Raw genomic sequence first — 13,519 nt, forward strand, 5'->3', positions numbered from 1 at the left:
TGTAATGCTGACTGTAGAGTTGTCACTGCTCAGTCACAAGCAACGTGGATTGCTCAAAATTTTGGAGGACTTGGCAGAGATCCAACGTGGTGGCCCAATCAGATCCACAGAAGCTTGGTAGCTAGCTGCTGGAATGCGCCTCGGCACTGCGCAAAAGCGTGCTAGCATGTGCAGCGTAGAATTCCAGCGCGTAGGGAGGGACATCACCCAGCGAGCGATGGTGCACTAGATTGAAGCGCTCCTGCATCTCTTGGTGAGTCCTTCAGAAGCGGTACTGGACTTTTAAAAATGTTTTTTTTTTCCTTCAACAGAAGATCTGCCACGTTGGAGTGAGGAGGACGCCGCCGACCCCGACACCAAGCTGAACCCCAGCGAACTCCAAGCAGAGGATCTTCAGGAACCCTCAAGGCTTTTTTTTTTTTTTTTTTTTTTTTTTTATTATTCTTTATTTATAAACGTAGAAAAAAGTTTCCGTTTACTCCAATTACAGAAGAAAAGAAGACAATCACCAACAAAACCTTTTCCATAGATTATCAACATTAACATGTATATTGCAAGTCCATATCACAGTTCTGTAGTCCCCCATATACTACCAATCTCTTGCGTACTTACATACATTTAAATTTCCCTTCACCCTCCCCTCCCCCTACCCGGCCCTCCTCCACTGTTCCTGTTGTCCCCTTTTCCTCTGCCCATTCCCTCACCCCCGTCCTATCCTGGCCTAGGCAGAGGGGAGCCAACCAGGGGAGGTCCTGGATATTTCCAGGAATTTCCTCTAATGAACCGATACTAGGGATCCATTGTCTAGTCTATCCGATTGAGGAATCATCCAGGTAGTATTTATAGGGAAAAGAAAAGAGCAATAGGGAAAAGGAAAATAAGGAAAAGGAAAGAAAAGAGAAAGATACGAAAGAAAAAGAAACAGACAAAAGGCACTCCCCTCCCCTCTCCCCTCAATCTCTCAACCCTCCATTGACCCTCCTATTTCTCCATTCCCATTCTCCACCTCTGGTCTCCCAGTCCACGACCCCGTCTATCTCAGACATGCCTATTGAATTCCCCCTTTGCTATATTCTTCCGTGTTCTTAAATTCTACCCACTCTTTCCATCTCCCCTCCTCCCTACCATACAATATATCCGAAAGTTCTTCCATTCTTTGTGTCTGGTCTATTTCGTCAAACCATTCTGTCAGCGACGGGGCATTTCTAGCTTTCCAATTCCTGGCTATTACTATTCTAGCTGCATTTATCATATGCATACCCAGGGACCCTCTATAATTTCTCATAATATTTGCATTATAGTGTAGGAGGTACACCCCCGGGTCTCCAGAAATTGGGATGCTAGCTACTCTCCATGTATATTGTGTTACTGATGCCCAGAAAGGCTCAAGAGCCCTACAGGACCACCACATATGTATGAAGTCCCCTTCTTCTTCCCCACATCTCCAACATCGGGGATCTGTCCCAAACATCGCGTGCATTTTGTCAGGGGTATAATACCATCTCATGAGCACCTTATATCCAGATTCCTGGATCCTTGTAGAGACTGATGCTCTGTGAGGCATCGAAACTATCTTATTCCACTCCCTCGGTGTCAGGCCCCTACCTAGGTCCCTTTCCCATCTTTCCCTCACTGTCTGTGTCAAGTTCTCATCTCCTCCCAGAATTTTATATATTTTAGCTAAGGTACCTCTCGATTGACTACCTCCTATACTTAACTTCTCAAAAGCTGTTAATTCTCTTGACATTGCCTCCCTACTACCTATTGAAAGCAAGAAGTGTCTAAATTGCATCAAGCTCCATCCATCTACTTTCTCTAGCCCCAACAATTCTGCAATTACTGTCTCGTCGGTCCATACACCCTCAGCTATCAAAGAGCACACCTGTATTCTTTTCCCCTTTCTCCACTGTTTAAAACTTCCCTTTTTACATCCAATGGGAAATTTTTGGTTATCTAGGATGGGCATAAGGGGCGATGGGCTGGGAGAAATGTTATCTCTGTTTCTTACTCTATTTAGAACCCTTAAAGTGTGTTCCACCAATAGACCTGCTGATGTCCTGCATTTTGGTACATATGGTAGCCATGGGGCCATCTCCAGTGAATCTTCTATAAATTCCTGTTCCAAGGTGACCCATTGTTTAATTCCTTTATTAACATTCCAATCTACTACCCTTGTCAATATTGCTGCCTGGTAATATCTGTATGGGTCTGGTGCGGCTATTCCCCCTCTATCTTTGGGCTGTGAGAGCATGGCATACTTTATCCTTGCTTTTTTTCGTTGCCATATAAACCTCATGAAGGTACTCCTAAGCCCTTCCAAATATACCTTTGGCAGGGGGATGGGGAGGGCCTGGAACACATACAGCAGCCTCGGCATTACATTCATTTTTAGCACATTGACCCTTCCGAACCACGATAGTTTTAGCTTGCTCCATTTCTCCAAATCTCTCTTTATTGTAGATAATAATGTGTAATAGTTTAATTTAATCATATCCGGGATATTCAATGTCAATTTTATGCCTAGGTATTTTAATGAGTCTCTTACCCATTTAAAGGGGAAACTAGCCCCCCAGTTCTCCTTCTCTCTATCTTTCAACCCAATACCCAGTGCCTCACATTTATCCCAATTTATTTTTAGATTAGTTAACATCCCATATTCCTTAAATGCTTTCAAAAGATTAGGGAGAGATATGTTTGGCCTCGAAATATAAAATAAAAGGTCGTCAGCATAAGCCGCGACCTTATGCTCCCGCCCCCCAACCCTTACTCCCATTATATCTGTGTTTTTACGCACTGTTCTCAGAAAGGGTTCCAGAGTAAGGGCAAATATCAGGGGGGATAATGGGCATCCCTGTCGGGTCCCATTTTTAATCTCAATAGAATCCGAGAGTATACCATTTACCCTCACCCTGGCAGTCAGATTTTTATACATAGCTAAAATCCAAGATCTCATACATTCCCCCAGACCAATATGTTTCAGCATCACCTCAATAAATCCCCACCTGACCCTGTCAAACGCTTTTTCCGCGTCAGTGGACAACACCACAACAGGGTCAGGTGAGTATCTTGCCCACTGGGTAATGTCTACTGTTCTAACTGTGTTATCTCGAGCCTCTCTCCCCTGAATAAAGCCCACCTGATCGTAGTGTATTAAATCCACCATATTAGGGGCTAACCTACTGGCCAATATTTTGGCCATTACTTTCAAATCTACATTCAGGAGAGAGATAGGCCTATACCCCGAGCACGAAGATGGGTCCTTTCCTTCTTTAGCTATGACCGATATATGTGAGCTCAGCGATTCCTTGCCAAATCTCCCCTCTATACCATCCCTCCCACGATTCGCCGCTATCCAAATACAGCAGCTTCCCCTGGGCTTAAGGTTGGTTAAGCCCAGGGGAAGCTGCTGTATTTGGATAGCGGCGAATCGCGACGGCGGTTTTGGACGCCATGACCCTCTTTCTCCACTAAGATCTTTGCGGTAGGTCTCAGCTCTACTTCATGGTGGGATGCGTTTATCCCTTTGCACGACACACCTTATCTTGCACCCTTCTGACGTTTGCACGCCAGTCTGACTTGCACATCGCACTTTATATATATTTTTTCTTCTATTTTCATTCACTGTTCAGATTCTTGCAGTTTCGTTGTATTGTTTGCACTATAGCACTTTCTGCACCATTCATTGTTGGCTGATACCTCTACCTATTAGGATGTGATATGTCATAGTTGCTATTTCTATGAGACTGGGGAGGCGTAATTTATGGTTTTCTCCCATTGATCTTTATTTATTTTATTGTGGAGTTATCTATTAGAGGTTGTTATTGTTTTTGTATTACACATTAACTATTTATTACTTATATGTACATGGCTGCCAATATGTGTGTTTTTAGGTGTTTTTATTGTTTTTGTGAATAAAGATCATTATCATTGATTATTGGTTTGGAGTGGTGCGGTGATTTAGGGAACTACTGTTCTTGTTCTCTTGTCTAATCATATATTAGTTCCTTTCTGCACACTCTATAGAACTTAATAGTATAACTACATTGATTGGTAGATGGTGCTTGCCCTTTTTGTGTTGTACCTATCTACCATAATATCATATATATATTTTTATTTTTTTATTTTTTTTACATATTATGGTGCGTATCAAAATCAATCAATCAATGGTGATCACACCTATCTACCAAAGTATCATGATATCAAATCATCATATCAATCAATTTATTGTGAACATCTTATGCAAATACCTATCAAATCACTCACCCTTCCATTCTGTTTACTGCCACTCTGTGTCTGCTGGGAATAGTAGTACACCGCTCACCCGCCACTGTATAGCATTGTGCTCTGTGTCGCTGCTGGGAATAGTGGTACACCGCTCACCCGCCACTGTATAGCATTGTGCTCTGTGTCGCTGCTGGGAATAGTGGTACACCGCTCAGCCACACTATATAGCATTCTGTTTACTGTTCTGTGTCTGCTGGGAATAGTAGTACACCGCTCGCTCAGCCACACTATATAGCATTCTGTTTACTGCCACTCTGTGTACCTCGCTCAGCCACACTATATAGTATTCTGTTTACTGCCACTCTGTGTCTGCTGGGAATAGTAGTACACCACTCACCCGCCACTGTATAGCATTGTGCTCTGTGTCGCTGCTGGGAATAGTGGTACACCGCTCACCCGCCACTGTATAGCATTGTGCTCTGTGTCGCTGCTGGGAATAGTGGTACACCGCTCAGCCACACTATATAGCATTCTGTTTACTGTTCTGTGTCTGCTGGGAATAGTAGTACACCGCTCGCTCAGCCACACTATATAGCATTCTGTTTACTGCCACTCTGTGTACCTCGCTCAGCCACACTATATAGCATTCTGTTTACTGCCACTCTGTGTCTGCTGGGAATAGTAGTACACCACTCACCCGCCACTGTATAGCATTGTGCTCTGTGTCGCTGCTGGGAATAGTGGTACACCGCTCACCCGCCACTGTATAGCATTGTGCTCTGTGTCGCTGCTGGGAATAGTGGTACACCGCTCAGCCACACTATATAGCATTCTGTTTACTGTTCTGTGTCTGCTGGGAATAGTAGTACACCGCTCGCTCAGCCACACTATATAGCATTCTGTTTACTGCCACTCTGTGTACCTCGCTCAGCCACACTATATAGCATTCTGTTTACTGCCACTCTGTGTCTGCTGGGAATAGTAGTACACCGCTCGCTCAGCCACACTATATAGCATTGTGTTTACTGTCACTCTGTGTACCTCGCTCAGCCACACTATATAGCATTGTGTTTACTGCCACTCTGTGTCTGCTGGGAACAGTACTACACCGCTCGCTCAGCCACACTATATAGCATTGTGTTTACTGCCACTCTGTGTACCTCGCTCAGCCACACTATATAGCATTGTGTTTACTGCCACTCTGTGTCTGCTGGGAACAGTAGTACACTGCCGCTCACTCAGTCACCCCATTACTATATAGCATTGCTGGGATCTGTAGTACTCTGCTCACCCACCCATACCATTGTACTGCCAGTCACTGTGTATATTGCTGGGATCTGTAGTACTTCACTCACCGTCAACCACTATATAGCATTGCGTACTCTGCCAGTCAGTGTGTATATTGCTGGGATCAGTAATACTCCACTCAACGTCAACCACTATATGAGCTCACCATGAGTTCCTCAGAGACCTCCGCTGTGAGCAGCACTCCCAACAACAGCAACAGCCAACGCCCCACGCAAGCTATAACATCCACCCCAGCAGCCAATGGTCAGCAGCAGCCCTCCCCAGAGGAGAACGTTGTGTCCATCGGTCCGGCGCCAGAGCGATTATTGAGGGCTGCCATTGAGGAGATGATGGGGCCTGATGTGGAGGAGGAGGTCGGGCTCAGGCCAGCATCCCAAGTTAATGTTGAGGACGATGAGGGGTCTGTGTCTGGGGATGTTGGGGTGGCAGAGGTGGTGGGTGGGTCAGACTCAGGAGAAGAGTTGTATGATGAGGATGATGATCGGGACCATCTGTATGTGCCTCAGAGTCCGACCCCGGAAAACATGTTGTATCGTGTGTTTAGGTACTAAAATCTGCGTTCCCACTTCCAAGTACTGCCCGGGTCCACGGATCCATATAATTTTTTTGGCAGCACTATTAAACTGTGGTACTATGAGTGAGTTGCCATGGTCCTTCTGTGCTGTCACACTCACCGTCTGTCTGCAGATGGATTGTTCAACACAGCTACGCCATCTGACATGTAGTCCTTGACCATGTTCTCCAGGCGATTGGTGTTGGAGGACGTGGAACTGCCCGATTGCTGTTCTGTGGGCTGCTGCATGGGTGTCAGAAAATGTTCCCACTCCAAGGACACTGCCAATACCATTCCCTTTTGGGCACTAGCAGCAGCTTGTGTTCTTTGCTGCCCTCCTGGTCCTCCTGGGTTTGCTGAAGTCAGTCTGTCGGCGTACAACTGGCTAGAGAAGGAGGAGGATGTCAATCTCCTCTCTAAAGTCTCCATCCTCAAGGGCCTGCTGGAATTGTTCCATTTTTGACCTGTCTGACACTTTCTTCAATCAGTTTTTTAACATTGTGTTTGTATAAACTGGGTATAAACCCAGTAATTGGTGTTGTCCAGAATAATGAATAATAATGAATAGTGAATAATGCGCGGGCCGCGTTCAATGCAGTCTAGCATGAATTGAGCCATGTGTGCCAGAGAATCCTGCCAGACTCCTCTGTCTTCATGTTCTTGTGAGCGTTGTGATTGTTGTGATGCAACATATTCGTCACCAGCATCACTTTCTTCCTCTTCTGCTGTCCATTCCCGCTAAATTGTGGAAGTCCAACGTGCACCGCTCTGTCCCTCGGCAGTGGGGGCATCCAATTCCTGCTCCAACTCCAGCTGTTCCTCGTCCTGTTCTTTGTCATAGCTGGGACCAGCGTTTCCTGAGGCAGGTTGCCTGATGTTGGTATCATCACGCTGATCGTTTTCATCTTCAGATTCCCCCACTTGCATCATGCCAGCGGTTTCCATCTTCAACATTGATTTCTTCAGTAAACACAGCAGTGGTATTGTAATGCTGACTGTAGAGTTGTCACTGCTCAGTCACAAGCAACGTGGATTGCTCAAAATTTTGGAGGACTTGGCAGAGATCCAACGTGGTGGCCCAATCAGATCCACAGAAGCTTGGTAGCTAGCTGCTGGAATGCGCCTCGGCACTGCGCAAAAGCGTGCTAGCATGTGCAGCGTAGAATTCCAGCGCGTAGGGAGGGACATCACCCAGCGAGCGATGGTGCGCTAGATTGAAGCGCTCCTGCATCTCTTGGTGAGTCCTTCAGAAGCGGTACTGGACTTTTAAAAATGTTTTTTTTTTTTTCCTTCAACAGAAGATCTGCCACGTTGGAGTGAGGAGGACGCCGCCGACCCCGACACCAAGCTGAACCCCAGCGAACTCCAAGCAGAGGATCTTCAGGAACCCTCAAGGCTTTGAGCAAGCTGAGGAGGATCAGCAGTCCCGACGAGACCTCTCCTCATATGTGACTGTGTGCAGTGGAGTAGAGCTCCCCAGAACAACCTCTCACTTGTCACTTTGTCACTGGTCACTTTGTCACTTTGTCACTTGTCACTTTGTCACTTGTCACTTTGTCACTTGTCACTTGTCACTTTGTCATTTTGTCACTTTGTCACTTTGTCAGTCACTTTGTCACTTTGTCACTGGTCACTTTTCACTTTGTCACTTGTCACTTGGTCACTTGTCACTTGGTCACTTGGTCACTTGGTCACTTGTCCAGATGATCTCGGTACACCTCCTGCGATTCAAATTCCTGCACACATTGCTCTGGGATTTGGGTGTGATGAATGATGCATCTAACTGGCCACCGGAGGCAATTAAGGCCTTCAAAACATTGAAAGCAGCTTTCTGTTCCACCCCCATTTTGCGTCATGTTGAGTTGTTGACGTCATGTTGATCCTCGGCCTCGCCTTGCATTTCAGTGCGAGGTGCATTTTCCACAGAAAAAGGTTGTGAATCCGGGCACAACATTTGTGGCTGTTCCATTGACCTTTCACAGGTAGAAGATTGTGGGGGTGGGAATAGCTCCTCCGAATAGCCCATTGTGTCCTGAAAACTACTCATTGCATTGCTTTGCGCACACATTTTTTTGTCCTCATGCAAGGCCTGAGTTGCGCCTGAAAGCGTGGCCTTCTCCTCCTGCGCCTCCTCCTGTTCCATCACGTCTGCTGCTGCTGGGTTAGCGTTGCCGCCCGGTCCCTGTTTATTGAACCTCTTATCTTTATTACATTTATGACTGCATGGCGGTACAAAGCATGCTATCCGCACGCTTCTTGTCCTCATGCAAGGCCTGGGTTGTTGTGTCTCAAAGCGTGGCCTTCTCCTCCTGCGCCTCCTCCTGTTCCATCACGTGTGCTGCTGCTGCTGCTGGGTTAGCGTTGCCGGTCCCTGTTTATGGAACCTCTCATCTTTATTACATTTATGACTGCATGGCGGTAAAAAGCATGCTATCCGCACGCTTCTTGTCCTCATGCAAGGCCTGGGTTGTTGTGTCTCAAAAAGCGTGGCCTTCTCCTCCTGCACCTCCTCCTCCTGTTCCATCACGTGTGCTGCTGCTGGTGCTGGGTTAGCGTTACCGGTCCCTTTTCCTGGAACCTCTTCTCTGTATTACATTTATGACTGCATGGCGACAAAAAGCATGTTACCTGTGCAAAGAAACATGACATTTTCCACATTTAAAAGACAGTTTTTCCTTTGAAACTTTACAATCAATTTTCTCAAAAACTATAAGCTCTTTTTCAAATATTTTTTTCCCTCTTGTACCCACTCCCAAGGTGCACATACCCTGCAAATTTGGGGTATGTAGCATGTAAGGAAGCTTTACAAAGCACGAAAGTTTGGGTCCACATTGACTTCCATTATGTTCGGAGTTCGGCGCGAACACCCGAACATCGCGGCGATGTTCAGCGAACGTTCGCGAACCCGAACATCTAGGTGTTCGCCCAACACTACCTGCTGGCAGAGATGCTGCTTGGGGACCAACTTAGTCTTGGTGCAGGCAGCCAGTCACACGGCATGCAGGCAGAGATGCTGTGTGTGGGGACTGACTTAGTCTTCGGGCAGGCAGTAGCCCTCCGGGATCCATGCCTCATTCATTTTGATAAAGGTGAGGTACTGAACACTTTTGTGACTTAGGCGACTTCTCTTCTCAGTGACAATGCCTCTAGCTCCGCTGAAGGTCCTTTCTGACAGGACGCTTGAGGCAGGGCAAGACAGAAGTTGGAGGGCAAATTGGGACAGCTCTGGCCACAGGTCAAGCCTGCGCACCCAGTAGTCCAAAGGTTAATCGCTGATCACAGTGGCTACATCCACACTTAAAGCGGACCCAAACCAAACATTTTTTTAATTCAAAATATTTAGTTGCACCACTCTGACACATACAAATATAAATAAACACTCCTTCAAGCCTATGAGCATTTCAGGGCATGCTTTTCACCCTCCTCTTTGCATAACTAGGGTTATACAGGTGGCAGCCATTAGCAATTCCTCCTTTGCTGGACACCATCTACTCCACCAGTTTGCCGGATTATTTGCCGGCAATATGAAAGGTAGGGAGGGGTTTCTCCAATAAATGTAAAATATTTTATATTTGTCATCATGCAGCTGAAAAAAGGCTGCTATTTATTATTATAATTTAGAAAATAGATTTTATTTCTGAAATCTTGTATTTTTAGTTTGGGTCCACTTTACGTCCAGTTAGTCAGCTACCTGCCGGTCCAGGTGTTGGTGGAGGGTGGGTCCGGAAGCGCTAAGGCAAGGCGTTGGACTAAAGAATGTCCGCATGTCCGACATCCCCATGAGATCGCTGGAGTGTCCTGTCCTTGTCTGCGTTGACATGGGAGAAGGATTACTGGCAGTGGTACCTTTATTGCGTTGTGCTGTGACATCACCCTAAAATGTATTGTAAAGCATAGTTGCCAGCTGGTTCTGCATGTGCTTCATCCTTTCTGCCTTCTGGTGAGTTGGTAACATATCCGGCACTTTGTGCCTATACAGAGGGTCTAGTAGCGTGGCCACCCAGTACAGCTCATTCCCCTTGAGTTTCTTTTATACATGGGTCCCTCAACAGGCTGGACAGCATGCACAAAGTTGGATCCAGATGTACTATCCATCTCCTCTTGCTCTTCCTCAGTGATGTCAGGTAAGTCCTCCTTCTCCCCCCAGCCACGAACAATACCACGGGAACTTCGAGCAGCACAAGCCCCCTGCGACACCTGCTGCGGTTGTTCTTCTGCTGCCGCCACCTCCTCCAAAGAAACACCTTCCTCATCTTCCGAGTCTGACTCCTCTTCCCCACACGACTCTTCCTCCTCCTCCCCCTTCTGTGCTGCCGCAGGTGTTGAGGAAACATCTGATTCTGATGTAAATTGCTCCCACAACTGTTCCTGCCGTAACTGTTCCTCTTCACGCTCCTCCACAGCTTGATCCACCACTCTACGCACGGCACTCTCCAGAAAGTAAGCTTACGGGATCAAGTCACTGATGGTGCCTTCACTGCGACTCACCAGGTTGGTCACCTCCTCAAACGGCTGCATGATCCTGCATGCATTTCGCATCAGTGTCCAGTTGTTGGGCCAGAACATCCCCATCTCCCCACATCCCCATCTCCCCATCTCCCAGGTACTGGGTGACGGCTTTCTCCTGTACTAGCAGGCAAGAGAACATGACCAGGGTCGAATTCCAGCGAGTCGGGCTATCACATATCAAGCGTCTCACCGGCAAGTTGTTTCTCCGCTGAATGTCCGCAAAGCGTGCCATGGCCGTGTAAGACCGCCTGAAATGCCCACACAACTTCCTTGCCTGCTTCAGGACGTCCTCTAAGCCTGGGTACTTTGACACACATCTTTGAATCACTAGATTCAGCACATGTGCCATGCAGGGTACATGTGTCAGCTTTCCCAAATTAAAAGCGGAAATGAGATTGCTGCCGTTGTCACACACCACGTTGCCGATCTCCAGCTGGTGCGGGGTTAGCCACTGATCCACCTGTTTGTTAAGAGCAGTCAGGAGAGCTGGTCCAGTGTGACTCTCCGCTTTGAGGCAAGACATGTCTAATATGGCGTGACACCATTGTACCTGGCATGCAGCATAGGCCCTGGGGAGATGGGGCTGTGTAGCTGGAGAGGAGATCGCAGCACAGTTGAACTGCCACTCAGCCAAGGAGGAGGAGGACGACGACAGTGAAGAGGGTGTAGCAGGAAGAGAGGAGGTGGCAGGAGGCCTGCCTGCAAGCCGTGAAGGTGTCACAAGTTGGTCCACTGCACAGCCACATACTCCCTGCTTGCCATCGGTCACCAGGTTGACCCAATGGGCTGTGTAAGTTATGTACCTGCCCTGACCATGCTTGGCAGACCAGGCATCCGTGGCAAGGTGGACCCTTGACCCAACACTGTGTGCCAGAGATGACACCACTTGCCTCTCAACTTCACGGAACAGTTTGGGTATCGCCTTTTTAGAAAAATCATAGCGGCCTGGTATCTTCCACTGCGGTGTCCCAATGGCTACAAATTTACGGAAGGCCTCAGAGTCCACCAGCTTGTATGGTAACAGCTGGTGAGCTAACAGTTATGCCACGCCAGCTGTCAGACGCTGGTCAAGGGGGTGACTGGAAGACATTGGCTTCTTTCACTCAAAGATTTCCTTCACGGACACCTGGCTGCTGTGGGCAGAGGAGCAGAAACCACACAAGGACAGAGACGGAGTGAAGAAGGGTGGCTGTGAAGGTGCAAGGGAGAAAGCGGCTGAAGATTCTGCACCTGAAGGAGGAAGAGGAGAAGGAGGGCGGCTTTTCTTTTGTGTGCTGCTTTTGCTCAGGTGCTCTTCCCATTGCAGTTTGTGCCTTTTCTCCATGTGCCTTCGTAAGCCACTTGTCACTACGTGAGTGTTGGCCTTTCCACGGCTCAATTTTTGGAGGCAGAGACAACAGATGGCATTGCTCCGATCTGAGGCAGACACATTAAAAAATTTCCAAACCGCTGAGCAACCCTGGGGTGATGGCACTATGGTGGCATCAGCAGCTGATGTTGAAGGGCATGTTGGCTGGCTGTACATAGGTGGCGATACATGGTGCCGGACACTGCCACCAGCTGTTTCTGACGACGAGCTCCCCCTGCTTCTTTCAGGAACTCATCTCCTCCTACTCCTCTCTGACTCCCCCTCTGAACTGTCCCCTTGGTCATCTTGACTCTATTAGGGACCCATGTGGGATCCGTATCATCATAATCATCCTGCCCAGCTTCGCTTGCCTCAGACACCTCCAAAACTGCACCAACAGCAGGTACTTCAACATCCTCCTCCTCACACATTACGTCCATAGTGTCGCCTAACTCAGACATATGAGGTGGTGTAACTTGCTTAGCACCTTCATCTGGTTGTAACAATAATGGCTGTGAATCAGTTAATTCCCCACCAATTAACTCCTGCAAAGTGTCAAATGCAACGGATGTGGTGCTTGTAGTAGCGCTGGTGGCTGCGGAAGATGAGGTGTTCTGTGTTAAATAGTCAACCACGTCCTGACAATCTTGGGAGTTGATGGGACGTGCTTTCTTCTGAGCACTGTACTTTGGGCCAGGGCCGCATGAAATCACATGAACAAGACCTCGCACAGACCTGCCGGGTGGCCTTCCTCTGGGTCTGCCTCTACCTCTGCCTGTTTTGTCCGTTGTGTCCATATCGCGGGGGATGAAGTGAAAGGTATGCACTGACTTGACTAATACAATGTGCAGTCATGCAGGTGCAGTTAACAGGTATGCACGGAGTGGTATATCACACTGCGTGCACTCGTAGGTGGGTGCACTGAACATAATAGGTAGGTATATGCAGTGATTAGGAGGGTGCACTGAACACAACAGGTAGGTATATGCAGTGATGGGTATTACAATGTGCACCTGTCACACACAGACAGGTAGCGGACAGGCACAGTGACACTGTGTGCGCTCAACTCACGTAGGTAGGTGGGTGCACTGTAAACAACAGGTAGGTATGTATATGCAGTGGGTATTACAATGTGCACCTGCCACACACAGACAGCTAGCAGACAGGCACAGTGACACTGTGTGCGCTCAGCTCACATAGGTAGGTGGGTGCAATATGAACAACAGGTAGGTAGGTATATGCAGTACTGGGTATTACAATGTGCACCTGTCACACACACAGGTAGTCACTGAATGTGCTGGGCCTGGCAGTGGCACACACACAGTATGAATTATCAAGGCTGTCTATGCAACACAAGTGTCAGTGGGACACACAGAAAAAAAAAATAGATCACAAGAACAAGATTAGGTCTCAAAAGAGCTGTTGTGGGGGTACTATTTTAGCAATAAGAATCAGCAAGGAGCAAGCTAACAAGCCTACAAGAGACTAACTAATCTTTCCCTATGAGCGTCTGCAGCAGCTGCAGCAGCAGCTGTCCCTTCTCTATTGACTGCAGGCACATGAGTGAGTAAAATGGC

General features: G+C 47.6%; 1 protein-coding gene across 1 annotated transcript in view; it reads right to left on the reverse strand.

Moving 5' to 3' along the window:
* The window catches only part of ATP8B3 (ATPase phospholipid transporting 8B3), a 335,474-nt gene that overhangs the window by 269,047 nt on the left and 52,908 nt on the right, over positions 1 to 13,519 (reverse strand). The gene's annotated exons all lie outside the window — the stretch shown is intronic.

Source organism: Hyperolius riggenbachi, chromosome 1, assembly GCF_040937935.1.
Source record: "Hyperolius riggenbachi isolate aHypRig1 chromosome 1, aHypRig1.pri, whole genome shotgun sequence".
In the NCBI taxonomy this organism is placed as follows: domain Eukaryota; kingdom Metazoa; phylum Chordata; class Amphibia; order Anura; family Hyperoliidae; genus Hyperolius; species Hyperolius riggenbachi.